Source organism: Triticum urartu, chromosome 5 (assembly GCF_003073215.2).
Source record: "Triticum urartu cultivar G1812 chromosome 5, Tu2.1, whole genome shotgun sequence".
Classification (NCBI taxonomy): Eukaryota; Viridiplantae; Streptophyta; class Magnoliopsida; order Poales; family Poaceae; genus Triticum; species Triticum urartu.
In genome coordinates, this window is record NC_053026.1 from 452,289,929 (window position 1) to 452,295,083 (window position 5,155).

At 44.2% G+C, this 5,155-nt stretch overlaps 1 pseudogene; it reads left to right on the top strand.

Annotated features, from left to right (window-relative positions):
- Positions 1-593: 593 nt before the first annotated feature.
- LOC125556235 lies at positions 594-1,725 on the top strand (annotated as a pseudogene).
- The last annotated feature ends 3,430 nt before the right edge of the window (positions 1,726-5,155 follow it).

Here is a 5,155-nt window from a genome sequence, read left to right on the forward strand (position 1 = left end):
ACGCGAACTAACATGTGGTTGGATGGTTAGAGGGACTGTAGTATCCCAGCCTACGAGGGTTCAAATCCTGGTGCTCGTATTTATTCAACTTCGTAAATCTCAAAATCATATGCCGGCTCAGTCTTTCAAATGTGCTCGTAGGGGAAGGGTGTACGTGTGCGTTTATAGGGGTGACTGTATGCGCGTGTATATGAGCGCTTGTGTCTGTACTGATGTTAAAAAAAGAACAAACATTTTGAAACTAGATAAGTTTCTACAACAACAAAAAATATTAGCGTGAATATTAAAGCAACCACATATATCCATGCACGGATATCCCGTTTACAATAGGTACGCAGCAAAATCGAAATCGGGCAAGTGACACGTAGGCAGTCCCTTTTCCACTTCGTCTCCGGCTACGAATCCGAACGCGTACGTACAAGCTTCCGTTGCAGTCTCGCCCACGCCAGGCAGCGCGTTGACCTCGTCCTCCAGTCCGGGCACCAGTCGAGCACGTCACGCTGACGCTGAGCATCCCAGCCTCAATATATACCTCCGCCACCATGCGATCCTCTCCTCGTTTCCTTTCCTTTTCGGCCGCGCTTCCATCGACCTCCTCCTCCTCCCCGATGGCCATCAAGCGCGTCTTCCCTGGCGACCACCCCGACTTCAAGGTGGACACCAGCGGCGGCGCCCCGAGGCTCGCCTTCTGCAAGAGGGCGCGCTACTGGAGCTCCACCGACTACCAGGAGACGCGCGTGCTCGGCGAGGGCGGCTTCGGCGGCGTCGTGGAGGCGCGCCACCTCACCAACGGCTGGACCGTCGCCATCAAGAAGCCGCTCCCCTGCGCGCACGAGGCCGCCGGCGTCGCCTGCTGCGGCTGCGCCGACGCCCGTACGCTGCGCGAGGCGGCGTTCCTCGCCGCGTGCCACCGCCACCGCGCCATCGTCGAGCTCCGGGCGCTCTCGCTCGACCCCTTCGCCCGGAAGCTCTCCGTCGTGATGGAGTGCGTCGGGCCCAGCCTGCACGACGTCCTCCATCAGCACCGGCGCGGCCGGCCCTTCCCCGAGGCCGACGTGCGCTGCATCATGGAGCAGCTCCTCGGCGCCGCCAAGCACATGCACGGGCTCCGCATCATCCACCGCGACATCCTCGTCGGCGCAGACGGCATCAGCAACGTCAAGATCTGCGACCTAGGGCTCGCGGTGTCCATGTCCGAGCCTGCGCCGTACGGGCAGCACGGCACACGCCGGTACATGGCGCCGGAGATGCTCCTCGGCAAGAACGACTACGATGCCACGGTTGACATGTGGTCCCTCGGCTGTGTCATGGCCGAGCTCCTCTCCGGGAAGCCGCTCTTCGACGGGGACGACGACGCCCAACAGCTCCTCGCCATCTTCCGCGTTCTCGGCGTGCCATTGTTCACGATCTGACCAGCCTACGAGTCATTGCCGCTCGCCGGGAAGCTGGTGACGCCGCCGCATGTCATTTCCCGCAACAAGCTCCGTGAGCACTTTCCCGAGGACCTCCTCTCCAAAGAAGGCTTCGAAGTCCTCAAGGGGCTCCTCTCGTGCAACATCGACAAGAGGTTGTCGGCCACCACCGCGCTCAGGCGACCATGGTTCGCCAACGCCGTTGTCGATGCTTCAGCCTGATCTCTAACTGCTGCTACAAAGAATATTTTTGGGCTTCAATTAACACAATTGTTTTTTGGAATAGTTTAGAATTGTTTGTGGCAAAATTGGAGATATATGTACTTTGATTTCATACCGAAAATTTGGATTGCATTGATCACTCGCAAACCTCTTTTTACCGGTGCAGGGATGTACCGGTGCTAAATCCACTGTTAAATTCTTGGAGATTGGTGCACACTGTCTATATGCATACTAGTATTCCTTTGTATTCTGTTGAACACTATCGTGTATGAAATGTCTTGTCAACTCTTGTCAGCACTTTTTGTCAGTATGATGCATGCATGACTCAGATATACTCTCCTTCTCTGGCTCCCATAACAAAGGTACCCATTTAAATTTCATTTGACATTTTCAACCGTTCATATCTTTTAAACCAAAATTACATATGTGAAATATTTTATATATTTGATCTCCGGGTGTCAAGACCTCTACAACAAGATCAATTTTGGATACATTTCAAATACATTTAATTTTCAACATTTCAGTTAACTTATTTCACTCTATATATTTTGTGTGGAACTGCTTATTTCAGTGCTCGAAACTTATTTCACTCTATATATGGAACATATGAAACATGCTATTTCACTCTGTGTGAACAAATGATATTGTTTATATGAGTGAAATAGTTTTCTAATTGAAATATTATTTTTGTGAAAAATCCTTATTTATTTCTGTATATTGTGAGTGTAATGTGTTTTCTGAAACTAGTGAAATGAGCGAAATCTATCTTTTGTAACGAGTAAAATCACTTTTTTGAAACAAGTGAAATATAGTACTTCAATTGACTGAATGTAATGTGTTTTCTGAAATAAGTGAAATTAGTTTCTTGAAACGAGTGGAACATAGTTGTTTGAAAATAATTTTTTTTGTGATGTGTGAAATAAGTTTTTTAAACGAGTGGAATATAGTACTTAAAATGAGTGAATCTAATGTGTTCTCTGAAATGAGTGAAATAAGTTTTTTGAACTGAGTGAAATCAGTTGTTTGAAATAAATGAAATATTTTTTCAAAATAATAAAATCAATTTGTAAATGAGTGAAATCTGTATTTACAATTAGTGAAATAATTTGTTCGGAATGAGTAAAATCTGTTTATTGAAATGAGTAAAATCATATTTTTTGTAATGTGAAATTATTTGAAATAGTAAAAATTCAATCTAGCCAAATTGTATCCAACACCGGTCTTGTTTTAAATGTCTTATCACCCAGAATTCAAATGTACAAAAAAAATTTATTAATGGAAATTTGGTTCATAAGTTATTAACCATTCCAAATATGACCAGCAAATAAAATGCAACTATTTTGTTTGGGGGAGAGAACCCATGCGCCGTTCTTTTAATCAGTCACCCACTAAGTCACCCACTAAGTCACATCTGCCACACATCTGACATGCACAGATGTATTTCTTTGTCTACTGTTTGTATTGCATAGTAAATTATTTTTAATTTATACACAAAAGGCTGGCGCGAATCTCAGAGAAAGCAATTGAACGGCAGATTCTCCACCGGTAGCTCGCGGCTCCGGTAAAAAAACTTTTTTGATTGATCACTATTGTGCATGAGATTTTGTGTGTTGGTCGAATATAAAGTATCTTTTGACTGAAAACTAACGCATCTGCAGTTGACCACGAGCAAGAGAATGCACCTTAGAGGGGCGTCGCATATTGTGGAGGACCCCATGCACGTGTTGCATGTCCGGACATGCCTGGGGAGGGCCACACGCACGAAGTGCACACGTTGGAAGATTATCTTCGGGACACGCGCTATAGCTTGGGGGAGGCCTACCGCAGGGACCATGGCATTTTTTTTCATTTTCCTTTTCCAAAGTAAACATCCAAAATCTGGGGATTCAAATTTTCATAATTTATGAAAGTTCTTGAAAGTTGAATATTCTAAAAGTTTAATTTTTGAAAATTCAACAAGACTGAAATTCCATTTTTGTGGAAAATTTCAAAACTAAAAGATCCTACAAGTTTGTTCGGAAAATTTATAGAAGCTTACAATTTCAAATTTCAGTTTTTAAGTTGTAGACACACATTTCTGGAAGTTTGGCGAGGCATTGAACTTCATAGGAGCCCCATTTTTTTGACTTATCATGTGTGTCACAATTAGGATTGTTTGTTATACGTGTAACATGAATAACCTTGATGTGGGGTTGTCATTAATGATAATACATATTCTAGTTGCAGGGAGGCCTTACTTCACATTAGAAACCAAACTTTGTGAGCACGTGTTTTTATAGAAAAAAGGCTACCGCCCGGCTTTAAATTAGTACAAGCAACAGAACAACACAACACCACAACATAAATAAAAGACAATGACAAGATATGAGGGTGCTCAAGTTGAGTAACAAAGAACTCAGATGACCCAAAGAGATAACAAGAAAGAGTTGAGCATCGCTCCGAGTCATCGGAGCCCTCATACGGGATCAAAGGACTGAAGCAACAGACGGTGTAAACTCGAGAAGAAGACTATATGTCAACAAAGGTCATACCATCACCATCGCTTGGTTTTCCAACACTTGAGCGCCTTCCAGTTCCATTGTCGAAATGACCCCCCCTGCTCCTTCACCCTGCCTCGAAGGGTGTCACATCGTCTGACGATGGGATGCTTTCACTCGAGCGTGGATGGAAACTAACGCCATTACCCAATGGGAGGCATGATACGTCCATTTTGCATCATGTTTTCGTACTTTTATTTTCATTGTTTTAAAGTTATATTTCACTTTTAGATGTAATTATAATGCTTTTTCTCTCTTAAATTGCAAGTTACGTCATAAGAGGGAGATTGCTGGCAGCTGGAATTCTGGACTTGAAAAGAGCTACAACAGAGATAGCTATTCTTTGCAGCAAATGACCTGAAAACTTATGGAGATTTATTTTGGAATATAAAATAATACTAGAAGAAAAATCTACTGTAGGGAGCCCAACAGGGACCCACAAGCTCCGGTGCCCCTAGGCACGCCATATGAGCTTGTGGGGTCCACAACAGGCCTCCGAGGCCCATCTTCTGCTGTATGAAGGAATTTGCCCTAGAAAAAAAAATAAGAAGAAGACTTTTGTGACGAAGCGCCTCAGTCTCGAGGCGAAACCTGGATAGGAGCACTTTGGCTCTCTGGTAGAACGATTTCGCTGGGGATACTTCCCTCTGGGAGGGGGAAATCAAAGCCCTCGTCATCACCAACATTCTTCTCATCCCCATCAACATCTTCACTAGCACCACCTTATCTTCAAACCCTAGTTCATCTCTTGTATTCAATCTTTGTCTCAGATTGGTACCTATGGGTTTCTAGTAGTGTTGATTACATCTTGTAGTTGATGCTAGTTGGTTTATTTGGTGAAAGATCATATGTTCATATTGTTAATCATATATTATTCTCCGCTGATCATTAACATGAATATGACTTGAGAGTAGCCCCGTTTGTTCTTGAGGACATGGGAGAAATCTTGTTATAAGCAATCATGTGAAGTTGGTTTTTGTTTAA